Genomic DNA, 14,583 nt, shown 5'->3' on the forward strand with positions numbered 1-14,583 from the left:
TCTCTAATATGTCTTTTACTCAAATGTGTGATATTCTTTAGAGTCAAATAGGCCTATATGTATATTTGTAATAACTCCTGGGTTTTTGTCTCCAGATGGTATATCCAAGCCTTACTTAGTTGTTAATATTTACTGGAAGCCTTTGATTTTAAAACTTAAAAACAAAATTTCCTTTAATCCATCTGGAATTTATTTTTCCATATAGTGTGAGATGAAGGTTCAGCATTTTTTTCTTCCAGATATTTAGCGAGTTATAACAATAACATACACTAGATTAAATAAAGCATTGAATTAAAATATGCCATTGCCATATATAAGAGAACTATTTGTCATTTCTATTATTTTGCATTGATTTATTTGCCCATTTCTTTCAAATACCATATTGACTACTTTTTTTTAGTGTTTTTATAGCATGTTATAGTTTCTGGTGGTAATAGTCCCTCTGACATCGTTTTTTTCATAACTTTTTTTGCATTTCTCAGTTGTTCAATTTTCCATATGAATTTGAATATAAATTCATTTAAAAATTTTAGGTAATATTAGCATTCTAATTAGAACTGCACTGAATATATGTTAATTTTGAGAAAACTGAATTTAATTCATATGAAGTGTTCTCATCCAAGAACATGGCATGTCTTTCCACGAATTCAACTTTTGTTAATATGTTTTCTATAAAGAATATTTTAGTAAAAAATTTAGCCTAAAACTCTTAAAAATATTGTGTTTTTTAGTATGGTTAATGAAATGTCTTTCTTATTTTTGTTACTGCTCATTGTCCATATAGAGAAAAGTTATTGACAATTTTGGGAAAGAAATATGCACCAACCATGCCAGGTCTCTTGTTAATTCTCAGAGGACTTTTTTGTTTTACCTGGAGTTCTGTAGGTTTACTGTCTGAACATTTATGCTATCAGCAAAAATACAATATTTTATCTCTTGCAATATTTGTGATGATCTTTTTCTTAGTGTATTTGGTAGAATATTCAAAATATATTAACTGCTGATGACAGAGAAAATTTAAAATGCTTTTAATGTTTTGCTATTTAGAGTATTATTTGTTCTTAGTTTATCATATTTGGTTTCTATATTCTCATAACTTAGGTTTTAACAATGTTAGTCATTAAATTTTATCAACGGTGTCTTCAATCTTTGCTGATATTATTTAGTTTTACTGTGATTTTTGATGTAACAAATTATGTCACTAGATTTTATAATACTGAACTATTCTTGCATTAATATAATAAAATTTACTGGGTCATGATGCAGTATTTTGAATTAAAAATGTGCCAGATCATATTCAGTAATTTACTAGGGAGGATCAATATTAAATTTGAGATGGCAGAAGACAGATTTAGTGAATTTAAGATAGGTCAATAGAAATTTTACAGTCTGAAAGACTAATCTTAGTGTTTGCTTTTTATTGAAAATTTTGAGCATTTATTGTCAAATATAATTTAGCTATATTTTACGAGTGATTCAATCTTTTCATGTACTACTAAATACTGGGATTATGATATTAAGTAGATATAATTTTAGCCTTTTTGAGATTACCATCAAGTGGGAAAATACAGACCAGTAAGAAAATATTTTCAACACATTCTATGAAGTGCTATGATGGAAGTTAGAATATGTTATGTGAGCACATAGGAAAGACCTCTAACGCACTTGGAAAGCAAATGAAGGATTCTCAAAGGAAGTAAAGTTGAAACTAAGATTTAAAGGATTAATAAGTATTGTTCAACTGAAAAGGAGTACATGGGAGAAGAGAGTTACAGTCAGAAAGAACATTACACACAAGTATTCAGAGGCAAGAGAAATCATGATTGTTAAGAAAAGTTAAATAAAACTTAGAGCTTAAGTAGAATAATTGTGAGAGATGAAGATGGAACAATGAATGGAGTAAATCTTTGAAAATCTTTGAAAAACATGTTAAAGATATTTTACATCCCTTGGGAAATGGAAAGATGATAAGCTTATTGTTAACTTTACTTTTCTTTTTTTGAAAATCAGGGAAGAGGCATGATAAACTTTTTGTTTTAGAAATATCGCTCTGATTATAGAAGTATCACTTTGTTTGAGAATGGACAATACAAGAGACAGAGATTGTACAGAAATCCTTGCAGTCATCCAGGAGAGCAGTGATGATGGCCACCTGAATGAGGTTAAAAAAAAAAAATCTGTTAGGAAAAAGAGAAGTGGGGAGATCTAAGGATGACTTAAACAATAAACACAACAGAATTTAGCCACCACTTAATAGGATGTCAGAAAAGAGAAATACCTCTAAGATAATTTACCCTGCATTGCTCAGGGACAGTGAAACATTGAGGAATGTCAGAGACTCAAAAAATGAGTGAATATCATTGTGCCAAATAGAAAATGCTGGATCAAAGCCCGTAGTTTTCCTTTTCAGTAGGAAAATGTTACACTACTGATTCAGTTACTTTAAAACTTAAAAGACTATTCAATATTTTCTTCTTTTAGAAAAAAATTAATTTGTTGAGATTTTAAACTATTTATTTTTTTGAATTTTTAATGTGTTGGCTAAAAGCAGTTCATAATATCCTATGTTTAGTTCTAATGTGATGTTTCTCATCTATGAAACTTAAAAAACTATCTTGGTTGACTTTTTCTGTTATGTGATTTTCTAATTCAGTAATTTTTACTTTTATTTTTGTTTCATCCTACTCTTTGAGTTTTCTTGCTATTTGTTTTCTCTCTTTGAGATGATTCTTAGCGATTTTATACTTCTCTCATATATTCATTTTAGAAAATATATAGTCTTCTAAATACTTCTTTGCCCAAATCTGCAGACATGTTTTGATATATAGTATTTTCATTATTTTTCAATTTTAAATGTTTTTAAATTTTCGTTGTAATTTTCTCTCTACCCCCAGGTTATTAAGAAGCTTATTTCTTCATTTCTAAGGTTATTGGCATTTTCAGCTTTCTTTAAATTGAAAAAGCATTTTATTTTGTTCATTCCTTTTCAGCAGTTTCTAGCTTAATTGAACTATAGCCTAAGAACATATTCTATATGATTTTCAATGGTTTGTATTTGTTGATACTTGGTTTATGACTCAGTCCATGTTCAGTTTTTAGGAATGTTCCTAATGTTTTTGCTAGGAGTCTGTAGTTACCGCTTCTAGTACTGCCTTAATCCAATTTCAAGGTTTAAAATATCTGTGGACAGTATAGGAGATTAAAATTTGAATGTAAATGCAGATAAGATCTGTTATTTCTGGGACATCCCTGCCTTCAAAATGCAGTCCACTTGGCTGGGCTTTCTGTTCGGCTTCCCACCTTGTACATGCCAGGCTTTGATTTCTGTCTCCTCTTACTTGTGAAGCTGATCAAAACAAATATTGTAATCTCCCTGGATCCACAAATCTTTTTAGGACAAAAGTGATTCCAAAACAGCTTTCTTCCTTCAGTCCTCAATTTTCCTTCCCTTCGGACCTTAGTAATTCTTTATTGTCTTCTTACCTCTTTGATCCTTTTAAGTGTAGTTATGTATGTATGTATATATTTATGCTTTATCTGGTTCTTTAAGCTCTTGAGATCGGGAATGCACTTATAGGCAAAGACACCAGGAACAGAAAACAGGAATTTTCAGGTTTCTGTAAATTTCTTTGACAGTATGAGCCTGTGCCAAGGCTGATATTCAACTGGTTGGGAAGAGTTATTTATAGACAGAATCCATTTTCATTGGTTGTTGCTATAGTTGTCACCATTCTTATTATTACCCATATTGAAAAGATTCTTAAATATGTTCAATATTACCCCTTTTCTCTACTTTAAAAAAAGCCTGTAGTTCCCATACTATAAAGTTATCAAGGTAAATATATTAGGTAAGAAAGGAAGAAAATCATTAAAATGTTTGCTATGTCAAATTTCTCTCTATGCCTAAGGCTACATAAGGGAGGTTAACTGCACTGTAACCACAAACAATGCAATAATTGCTATACTTAAATCTCTTTCGCAGAAAGCACTATGGGGATTTTCATATAGCCTCTGGGATTCTACCTGTGTCTATACAAATTAGTAGTCAGCTTTCTGTAAAGCATGATTTGGACTCTGCTAACAGCAACTTCTTTCAACATACACATTTTAAGTTTTTCTTGATCTTGTTGCACTACTTATTCATTAACAATAGAATAATAGAGCAAGTCCTGCTGGGACTTCATGAGCCCTAGGAAAAATAATTCCCAACCTTATGTGTTCATATATATATATGTGTGTGTGTGTGTTTGTGTGTGTGTGTGTGTGTATGGTTTAATTACTCTGTGGCACTGTGAATAGTTTCTTAAAGAAAACATGCACAAACATTTTTAAAAAGAAAAATCTGAAAAAAATATGAATGTGTAATTAATCGTATTAAAAGTTCCTACCTGCAAGAGGAATGTAGCGAGAGAATAATAGTACAGCTGTTGTCCTAAAAGGAAAATAACTTCTTACTTAAGTTTTGACCATGTACTTGTAGGAATATCTTTACAGGGGAGGATTGTGAGATGTCATAAATGCAGAAAACCTGCTTTAATTCAGTAAATGATGGCTGTAACATTATTTGCACATGTTTAGAATTAAATTTCAGAGTTACTGAAATAGTAATTGCAATGCTAGTAACTGAAATAGTGACTGAAATAGTAATTGCAAGTGCACACAAATGTGATATTTTTGATGGAAAAAATAGAACAATGGAAAAAAATACAAGGATAGCCGTGGAGTTATACTTGATTTAAATGAAAATAAAATGCCATAGATAGATAAAGAAGTTTGCTAGTTATATTTGCCATGTATTGCTCTCAATAACATACCCTTAATATTAGTAATTTATCTACTTGGTGATCGGCCTAATGCTTTTGGTATATGAACTACATTATGAAAAATATAAATTACTTCAGTTTTACCGGTTGGCCAAATGAGAACTTAATTTGCTCTGCAAAATTAAATGTTCTGAAAATCTCAGAAATAGTAGGAACTAGTTTGGTTTGTGTTTTTCAGATTGCTGGAAAATAATTTCTTTGAGTAATTTCTGTAATTAACACTGTGAACTAGGTTTTTTTTTTTTCTTTTCAAGTAACTAAAATGTAAGCATATTAAGCTACTTGTTTAGGGTTTCACAGAAAAATTTTGGTGAAACTTGGATCAGAATATCCAGAATGGAAGAATTCCTAGAAGGGAAAAATCAAACAAGCCCTGCCAAACATACTACCTAACAAATCCAAGCACATGCATACCACTCCAGCAAAGGTCTATTCTGGGCATTTACTGTACAATTTGGAGGTTATAGTGGTTTATTAGGTAGAAAAAGCATACTTATAACAGAAAATAGAGGTGTTAAAATTGTAGGAACAGCTCAATCCTTCCAAAAATTAGTTTCAGATGATTCACTTTAAGATCCTAAAGCAAATGTTAATGTTTTCCCCTTTATGATTATTTTAAACTACTAGATTCACAAATATTGCAGTATAAGGATATATTCCATACCTCCAACTTCTTTGTTTCTAAAAGGTTCTTTTTGGTTAGCTTTTTCAATATCTGACATGGAGTTGTGAGTATTACATTTGTTAGTCATGCATGGGACATTTAGATCCCAATGCAATAAACTTTTACCAAAACAGTACTTCAGAAGAGTCTTTGTATACTTAGCTTTTATTTTCTTTTGCACGCTGAAATTTCCCTAAGATGGAAATATTAATAAATATTTATTAAACATAGTATGCCTATCGTAATGTAAAAAGCTAACCCATTGTTTTAAGAGTGAGCATTTTAATATAGCATGAAAGTAATCCCCAAGATAGCTTTAAGACATTAAAACAGAGCTGAGTTGAATGGTTCAATCTAATGTAAGTGGAAAATCTCAAGTTCTTTCAAATCCTTTCCCAGGGGAAGTCAGGGGGAACTGATGGCTATTAAAAACAAAATCAATGGTAGTACTTGTTTTTAGATCCCAGCTATTTGAAGATGAACCCTTATCCAAACCAAATCCATTACTACTATAATTTCAGACAAAATGTCTTTATGTTTTAGAATAATTGAATGAAGAGGAGGAATGATCCCACTGATACATATTTTGAGACTTTTTGGGAGGCCAAACATATATGACATAGACTATTGAAAGTTAAAAAAACAAAAACAAAAACAGAAGGAATGGTTTCTATAGGCATAAATAACAGTTAAAAACAAGATTTTACCTTAAAAAGGTTGGAGGTAGGATGAATCATGTCTCAACTTACTCAACATATTTCCTTGCCAGGCTGTGACAGTAACAGGGTGATTTTACACCCTTGTTGCTTTTGGTGGAAAGAATAACTTGAGATTGAGTTAAACTGGAAAAGCTTTTCCTACAGTGCATAAATCATGGACATCCTGACGTTCCATATGTAACACCATTAAACAGCCTCTGGAGCTATAAAATCTAAGTGTTTTCCTTAGGGCATAAAAGTGAAATTCCACTTCAGCAGTTGCATTGGTCAGAAAAAAATCACTGCTTCCTGCACTTTTTGCACTGTGACGCATTCTTATTGACGTAGCCAAAAGGCCAATCCCAGATGATTTTAGAGCAAAGTGTACCTTTAAATTTTATTTTGATTTGTATATTTTCAATGGGTCTCAGAGCTGAAAACCTTAGAAATGTTTTTGTGTTGAGCACATGTAGAGCAGAAATTTGCACAAATCCAGGGAAAACATTCACAACGAATAAAGTGTGAGTGGCACACTCTCGAAAATAGCATATAATCTCTGTAAATGCTTTGTCCAGGTCACATGAATGTATTATTGATATCAATTGCATCTGTAAGTTAAGAGGAAGGACTCTGGAGCCAGATACCTTGAGATACCTTGATTAAAATTCTTACTCTGCCATTTGCTAACTTAAATTTTTAGTGCCTCAGTTTTTTTTTTTGTTTTTGTTTTTTTGTTTTTTTTTTGAGACGGAGTCTGGCTCTGTCGTCCAGGCTGGTGCCGGATCTCGGCTCACTGCAAGCTCCACCTCCCGGGTTTACGCCATTCTCCTGCCTCAGCCTCCCGAGTAGCTGGGACTACAGGCTCCCGCCACCTAGCCCGGCTAATTTTTTGTATTTTTTTTAGTAGAGACGGGGTTTCACTGTGTTAGCCAGGATGGTCTCGATCTCCTGACCTCATGATCCGCCCGCCTCGGCCTCCCAAAGTGCTGGGATTACAGGCTTGAGCCACCGAGCCCGGCCAGTTTTTTTTTTTACCTGTGCACTAACATAGTAAACTTTTCATGGGGTTATTATGTGAATTAAATTATATAAATACAAGTTTTCTCAGTTTTCTGTTCTCAATAAAGAGCCACACCACCAAATTTAGTGTCTTAAAACAACAGTAGTTTATTATTTCTTACAATCCTGTGTTTGAGTTGGGTTCAGCTAGGCAGCTCTTCTGCTATGGCTGGAATATCCAAGATGGCTTTGCCACTCACATGTCTAGAGTGGCAGCAAGGATTGCTAGGGGCTGACTGAGCTGAGCCTCTCTCTGTGTGTGTATGCCTCTCTTTCTCCCCCTCTCTATGTGGCTTCTTCACGTAGCTAGCTTGAGCGTTCTTGCAGCATAATAGTCTCACGGTAGTTGGACTTCCTACCTGGCATCTGGTTTTTAAGAGGGGAAAGCTGGCTGGGCACAGTGGGTCATGTCATGTCTGTAATCCCAGCACTTTGGGAGGCTGAGATGGGTGGATCACGAGGTCAGGAGATTGAGACCATCCTGGCTAACATGGTGAAACCCCACCTCTACTAAAAATACAAAAAATTAGCTGGGCGTAGTGGTGGGTGCCTGTAGTCCCAGGTACTCCGGAGGCTGAGGCAGGAGAACGGCGTGAACCCGGGAGGTGGAGCTTGCAGTGGGCTGAGATCATGCCACTGCACTCCGGCTTGGGTGACAGAGCAAGACTCTGTCTCAAAAAAAAAGAAAAAGAGGGGAAAGCTGCCACCTGAGGCTAGGCCTAGAACTGACATAGCTTCACTTCTGTTGTATTCTATAAACCAAAGCAAGTAACTAGGCCAAGTTAAATTTAGGGAGAGGTTGAAAAAATAGTCACCACTTGATTGAGTAGTAGTAAATTAATATAGAATAGGAAGGTACCAGTGAAGGCCATCTGATATGGTTTGGCTGTGTAACCACCCAAATCTCAACTTGAATTGTATCTCCCAGAATTGAGGGACCCAGAGGAGGTAAGTGAATCATGGGGGCTGGTTTTCCCATGCTATTCTCATGGTAGTCAATAAGTCTCATGAAATCTATTAGGTTTTTCAGGGTTTTCTGCTTTGGCTTCATCCTCACTTTCTCTTACTGCAACCTTGTAAAACGTGCCTTTTACTTCCTGCCATGATACTGAGGCCTCCCTAGCCATGCGGAACTGTAAATCCAATTAAGCCTCTTTTTCTTCTCAGTTTTGGGTGTGTCTTTATCAGCAGCATGAAAATGTACTAATACAGCAAATTGGTACCAGGAGTGGGGTGTTGATGGAAAGATACCTAAAAATATGGAAATGACTTTGGAACTGGGTAACAGGCACTGGTTGGAACAGTTTGGAGGGCTCAGAAGAGCTCAGGAAAATGTGAGAAAGTTTGGAACTTCCTAGAGACTTGTTGAATGGCTTTGCCCCAAATGCCGATAGTGATATGGACAATGAGGTCCAGGCTGAGGTGGTCTCAGATGGAGATGAGGAACTTGTTGGGAACTGGAGTAATGGTGACTCTTGTTATATTTTAGCAAAGAGGCTGGCAACATTTTGCCCCCACCCTAGAGATTTGTGGAACTTTGAACTTGAGAAAACTGATTTAGGGTATCTGCCAGAAGAAATTTCTAAGCAGCAAAGCATTCAAGAGGTGACCTGGGTACCGTTAAAGGCATTCAGTTTTACAAGGGAAGCAGAGCATTAAAGTTTGGAAATTTCCTGCCTGACTATGCAAAAAGAAAAGAAAAACCCATCTTCTGGGGAGAAATTCAAGTGGGCTGCAGAAGTTTACGTAAATAGCAAGATGTCTAATGTTCATCCCGAAGACCATGGGGAAAATGTCTCCAGGCAATGTCAGAGACCTTCATGGCAACCCCTCCCATTACAAGCCTGGAGGCCCAGGAGGAAACAGTAGTTTCTTGGGGTAGCCATTTTTTTTCAAATATTTTCAGTCCAAAGTTGGTTTAATCCACAGATGCAGAACCCACAGATGTGGAGGTCCAACTATATTATCAATGTTACTGTTTTATTATTATCTGTGGTGACTTAATAGAACTTTTTTTTTTTTTGCACTATATTATTGAGAGGCATGCAAAATCAGTAGTCACAAGTATTTTCCTCTAAATCATGCTTGAACACCATAAAATTTATAATTAATATATCAGTATTACAGTGCAAATATTAAATGATCAAATTTGGCTAGTGTAACTCTTGATACGACTTTTCTTCACCTCCCCTACCTCTGTAGCTCAAGAAAATATATCTCATATAGATGCCTGCTTTCTTTCTTCCTTCTTTCTAGTCCTTTCCCCACTTAGCATCTAGAGGCATATTTTTTAAACTTAAGGAATATCACTTACAATAGCCACACACACAAAAAAATGAAGTATTTAGGAATACAGCTAACTAAGAGGGTTAAATATATATCTAAGGAGAACTATAAAACACTGTTCAAAGAAATCAGAGATGACATAAATAAATGGAAAAACATTCCATGTTCACAGATTGCAAGAACTGATAAAGTAAAAAAGGCCAGTGTGCAAAGCAATTTACAGATTCAATGCTATTCCTATCAAATGACCAATGTCATTATTCACAGAATTACTGGTACATACCCAAGAGAAAATAAATTATTCTACCAGAAAGACACATGCACTTGTACATTCATTGCTGCACTATTCACAGTAGCAAAGATGAAAACAATGCAGGTGTCCATCAATGGAAGATTGGATAAAAAAATGTAGTACAAATATACTACAAAATACTATACAGCCATAAAAAAGAATGAAATCATGTTATTTGCAGCAACATAGATGGAGCTGGAGGCCATAATCCTAACAAAACTAATGCAGAAGCAGCAAACCAAATACCACATGTCTCACCTGTAAGTGGGAGCTAAACATTGAGCACACATGGACAGAAATAGGAGAAAAATAGACACTGTGGACTAGCATAGGGTGGAGGAGGGGAGGTTTAAAAACTATATAGTGGGTACTGTGCTCACTACATGGGTAACAGGACCTGCACTCCAAACCTTACCATTCCACAATATTCTCATGTACCAAATCTGCACATGTAGCCCCTATATCTAAAATAAAAGTTGAAATAAAAAAGAAAAATGATTATTAGCTTTTGAAATCAATGCAAATGCTTCTTATAAAAAAACAAGAATATCATATATCAATCTTCTACTTCAAATATTCAGGATTTTCTTACTGCCTTTATAATATAATACAGAATCTTCATTATAGCTTTTGAGAGCCCAAAAGGGAATTAATTTTCCAACGCGTGGATCTTGGTAGACATGTTCAGATCATACCAATGTCCTACTTCATGTTCATGGTCTCGTAGGATGTTTGTGTGTGTGTGTGTGTGTGTGTGTACATTTATGTAGTTTTTATTAGCAGTATCATGGGTATTTTGAGAGTAAAAAAAAGATGGTGTGACACTGAATACTAAAGAGTGAAAGGTAGAGTATAATACATATTAGGTAAAGCTTTACCAAAAAGATGGAATCCAAGAATAATGTCAGTAGAGTAGATGCCAAATTCCTTCTTTTCCTGATTTAGAGCAAAAAGGTCAGTTCTACCTTCTAGAAGACTTAGTGCGCAGACAAAAATATAAAAAGACTAAACTAGCTTCTTCTGTTAGTTAGATAATGCTGCACAACAAACAATCACAAATAATTGGTGGCAGTCAACAATAAACATTTATTTATCAAAACCAAGTCACATGACCAGGCTCTGAGTCAGAACCGGGGAGATGACAATTTTATATGACAAAAGACAAACACATAGAAAGGGGCAATTGGAGGGGAGGCATTAATGCAATCAGTCTACCTCACTCCTTCTTGTAACTTTCCATTTGAGGAATTTATTGACACTGTCCTATGGTAAAACTAGTTTGATGAAAATTAGAATAGAGGCAGGAGCTAGTGTTTTCCTCAAAAATGTATGGAGTTTTCGACAAATGAGTGGAAGTTTATTCTATTTCAGTTCAATATTTAATTAAAAGCCTATTATGGACCAGCTAATGAGCTAAGGAGTTGGGATACAATGATGAATAAGACATATTTTTTTATGCCTAATGTAAACATATTGGAAAATTTCCATTTTCACACTTACACATAATTATGTACTCAATGTAGTCTGGAAGAGTGAATGATGAGCTCAGAAACCTTGTCAAAGAGGCTCTTAAGAAAACACGGCTTTGTATTTTCAATTATTGTTGATCACAATTGGAATCAAAACTTATCTTGCATTGAACATTTCTGAGTAAGTATGGCAGAGTACTAAGTCTTTATGGGACAGTTCTTGTGGCTTCATTCTCCTGTGAATAATCAATAGCTTCCAACTCTAGGTAATGTAAATTATTATGATAATGTCTGGACTTCATTTTAGTACATTTTGAGAAGTTGTATGACATCACATTCTTCAATACCTCCCAAAAGAGCCATTTCCAGCCCAGCATGTGCCCCAGGTCCAGGCAGGGGATGCATTTAATACTTTACCAGTACTGCTAGAGAGTGGATTTATACAGCTTACTCTCACCTAGCTTTTTGGCAGAGTCCTATCCTCATCCCCAAAAGATATGTTGGGTGGCAGTAAACAATAATGAATAAACAGACTTTCAACTAAACCCTTCAATGATGCATAGACTGCTGTGGGCTAATCCTACCTTAAATCAATATTGCATGGTTCTGTAAGGACTCAAAAAAAAAAAAAAAAACAGGAATAAAAATACCATGCTGATTTACATTGTCTTCCTTCTTTTCCACTTATGACATTCATGACAGTGGCAATGTTCCAGAAAATTGCTTGCTGCTTTGATAACTCCTAAGTTAAGGAGGACAGAGGATTATGGGAATGTTTTAGAGAACGGTATTTTATATTTCTTTGGAGAAAAATGCATAGACTCTTTTAAAAGCCTGTTTTAGCATGTGTTAATGGCTGCACATCTGGGAATGTCAGTACCAGCTTTAGTAGGATTTCTTTCTATTCCTGTTCTGCCACATGGAAATGTGAGATCTGAAATACTATTTCATTAGCCTGCATACTTTCTCAGTTCTGTTTCTGAATAAGCATATTCTTAGCCTGTAAGAATAAGCATGTCTTTTCCATGGGGGAAAAATCATTAGGAATTTAGTATGCTGGAAATATGCAGTGAGGTCTACTTTCACAGGACATTTTGATAATCCTACGAGTGGGAAATCTTTCAAGGTGTACATGGACATTGCACTTTTACTAACAGGAGTTTACGTAGCAGAGATGGAATGACTTTCACACTGTATAGAGACAACAACTTTATCCCTTTGGCAGACCAATTTCATTTCATATTCAAAAGCAAGTTTCAATTATGAGAGTTAATGAAGGGGAAAGATAATGAATATAGGAAGAACATATTGAAGATTTTAAATTTCACATATGTCAAAAACTTTGCATCAGGCAGTAGTTTAAATATCTTTACCTATTCAGTGTTGGCAAAATATATTAATTGATTTGATAAATGTTTTTTGCCTTTCACACTCATTCCACGATTATTTTAAATATGAGTAAATGTCAACTAATTTTTAGAAATTTTTGTGCTCTCTATCTGATACATTTATAAATGTTTTATATATACTTACTTATTTCATCTTCAAACAACCATAAGAATGAAATACTTACATTTATCCCATTTTGTAGTGAAGAAATTAGGCATAAATTAGTTAAGTAATTTGTATAGAGTTCCATGGTTACTACCCAATAGAGGCAGCATTCAAAGTCAGGTATTTTGGATCAGAATATAATTAACCACATTTAGTCATGCATTTAACCACTACACAATATTTCCTCTTTAGAATGGTGTTCTCCAATGGGGGATTATCATCAGAATCACCAGAAATTCTGAGTAGAAAACATCCAGTCCCCTGAAGCATCACAGATCTATCAAATTTGAGTCTCTGGGTATAAGTCCTAAGAACTAGCCCCATATTTTTGAGATGTCTCTCTGAACCTGCTTTAACCATACTCTTCTCTGTAGGGCAAGGATTCTTTTTTTTTTTTTTTTAAATGTGAGAAGTGTTGAATAATCTTTAATATTACACATAAACCATACTAAAATGTTTTTCAATAAGTAAAAGGAACCATTTTAAATACAGGGAATTATAATTAGATTGGCATCGTTAAGGCCAAAATTCTAGACATTGCTACCTTATTTATCTTCAACCCTTGCCTTTAAGAGGCAAATGAACACAAAACACAGGTGAATCTTGCTTGGTTCTGAGACAGTGAAGGAATTTCCCCAGTATTTAAATATATTCACATAACCAGCTATATAAATCTAAATATAAAACCAATCTCCAGTAAGTTTTAAGATGGCACTCACCATCTTTGCGAAAAGTTGAACATTACTAACAAAGTCTAATCATATCTTTAGAAAGGGTAAACAGTGATAGCATTTACTGAATTGGAATTACTATTAAAATTCAAAAACTGAACATATTCATTTAACCACAAGCCAGTCTTAGTTTTAAATCAGGACTGCCCAACAAAATATTCTGTCAGTCATTCATGATCTGAATTCTGGTGTATGAGATCTATTAAAGTATGGTACACATAAAAAAGTCAGGAGACATTTGTTTTGTAATAAATAAGGCAGCGGCCAATTATTACTCATTAGTAGCTTTTTTGAGATAAGCTATCAAGTCTGCCCTTTCTTCCTTCTTCTTAATGCCGACAAAGATCATTTTTGTTCCAGGGATGTACTTCTTGGGATTCTCCAAATACTCCATCAGTGTATCCTCTCCCCAGGTGATGCCTTTGTTCTTATTGGTGGCTGTGTAAGAGTATCCAGGGGCCTGACCTGTCTTCCGCCCGAAGAGACCATGGAGATTTGGCCCAGTCTTGTGCTTGCCTCCCTTTTCAACGGTGTGCACTGGGAACACTTCATAATAAAAATCTTCTTGCCTTTCTCAACATCACCCATATTTAATTCTCTTTTTATTCGCTGGCGCAACAAAGATTCCCGCTCCGAAGCAGGACGTCCCCACTCTCTCAGGGCAAGGATTCTTTGGAGTCAAGGGTACATGCCTACCCAAAGCCTATGCCTACTCTTCCACACCATATGTGAGTACTAGGGACCTGCATGGTTCTCTGCCTAGGTTACCTTCTTGATGGCATTCCATGTCTCCACTATGCACACTTCTGTGTACAAGGGGTAACCAAAGGGTGGCTGTTAGCAGAAAGTGTGGACAGAGCTTGGATGTGCAGTGTGGGGTGTCCACATATGTGTTAGCCTACTTGTGCTGATGTAAGAAAATAGGCTGGGTAGCTTAAACAACAGACATTTATTTCCTCATAGTTCTGGAGGCTGGAAGTCCAAGATCAAGATCTAGCCAATTAGAT

General features: G+C 35.0%; 1 pseudogene across 1 annotated transcript; it reads right to left on the bottom strand.

The window, feature by feature from the left end:
- Positions 1–13,606: 13,606 nt before the first annotated feature.
- LOC105511060 lies at positions 13,607–14,237 on the bottom strand (annotated as a pseudogene). The gene has a single exon (XR_001001663.1). The product of XR_001001663.1 is annotated as a cytochrome c-like (transcript).
- Positions 14,238–14,583: the final 346 nt, after the last annotated feature.

The sequence above is a fragment of the Colobus angolensis genome, unplaced genomic scaffold (assembly GCF_000951035.1).
Source record: "Colobus angolensis palliatus isolate OR3802 unplaced genomic scaffold, Cang.pa_1.0 Scaffold198, whole genome shotgun sequence".
Lineage (NCBI taxonomy): Eukaryota > Metazoa > Chordata > Mammalia > Primates > Cercopithecidae > Colobus > Colobus angolensis.